We start from the raw sequence: 1,294 nt of genomic DNA on the forward strand, positions 1-1,294 counted from the left end.
CAAAATCATTATAGTAGGTTCTCCCCTATGGCCTACAACCTGTCTAGCCATAGGTTCATGGCCCCAGTAACAGTGCCAGGTATGGTTTCCATTTGTAGAATGGCCTTAAATCCAACCAGAAAGACTTTTTGGTTTTTCCCATAATATTTGTGACACTATTACACTAGTGGGTGTATCTTGCCAGGCCAGACATTATTGCAGCTCACAGTGTTCACGGTTGGGTAAGACTGATGACTACTTTTTTCTTCTGGTAGCATGCATCTGGTACCTTCCATCACTATGAAAGCTAGCCAGAGGGATGAAGCTTCCAGGTCAGTATCAGCGTGACTTCATGTTCTATCACTCAAGTATGTTATATCTTCAGCAAAAGATATCAGGTTCTTATCTTATCATCAAGTTCTGGAGGATGACCAAGAGGAATGGCAATAGACAGTGATATCTGATGGCCTATGAGACCCCTCATGGCCAAGAACTTCAAAAGAGGTTACTGAGGTTTTTATTTGCTAGCCTGTGATGTCTAGTAGGGGCATTGTACCCCCCTGTTATAGGAGAACTCCATTTAAACTCTATTTTTTTCTACTGAGGCATTCTATTTATACCTATGTTTTACATAGCTAGAAAAAAGAATCCTAGGATTTTTCCCTCCTGTGTGTTTTCATCTTGCTTCTTCATGGTCCATGATGCCAGCTGAGGTTGTCAGTGCAATGAAACCAAACTGACTGGGTGAGAGCAGATTATTCTGCCACTTTTCTAGGTCTTTGAGCTGCACATCAAATCTGGGGTTGATCATGCCACACTTGTTTAACTTACCCAGGAGGTTCACAGTGATTTTCCCAACAATTTTCCTCTGTGATCATCAATAATTTCAAATCTTCCAATGTAACCTGCTTCATCATCACAGCCAGGAAGTGAACAATGACTTTGGAGCACAGCCTGATGAGGACCTGGCATTTGCCTCTCTTCTGGGCATTGTTGATGCTCTTGAAAGCATTGGCCAGGACATTCATGCACACCGTGATGGAAGTATGGAAAGATGGCGGAAAGACTAAACTCATTTCAGATATGTGTATGTATACATTTTAGGAAGCTTTTACATTTGTAGATTTCCATATGACTTTTTCAAAAGATCTTTGCTGTTAATTACCCCTCTCCATATTCCCTCCTCTATCTTGCCCCAAACTGACTGGGTGAGAGCAGATTATTCTGCCACTTTTCTAGGTCTTTGAGCTGCACATCAAATCTGGGGTTGATCATGCCACACTTGTTTAACTTACCCAGGAGGTTCACAGTGATT

At 41.8% G+C, this 1,294-nt stretch overlaps 1 pseudogene; it reads right to left on the bottom strand.

The window, feature by feature from the left end:
• Window positions 1-606: 606 nt before the first annotated feature.
• On the bottom strand, window positions 607-1,007 carry LOC103750505 (annotated as a pseudogene).
• Window positions 1,008-1,294: the final 287 nt, after the last annotated feature.

The sequence above is a fragment of the Nannospalax galili genome, unplaced genomic scaffold (assembly GCF_000622305.1).
Source record: "Nannospalax galili isolate Female #2095 unplaced genomic scaffold, S.galili_v1.0 scaffold46, whole genome shotgun sequence".
NCBI classification, from domain to species: domain Eukaryota; kingdom Metazoa; phylum Chordata; class Mammalia; order Rodentia; family Spalacidae; genus Nannospalax; species Nannospalax galili.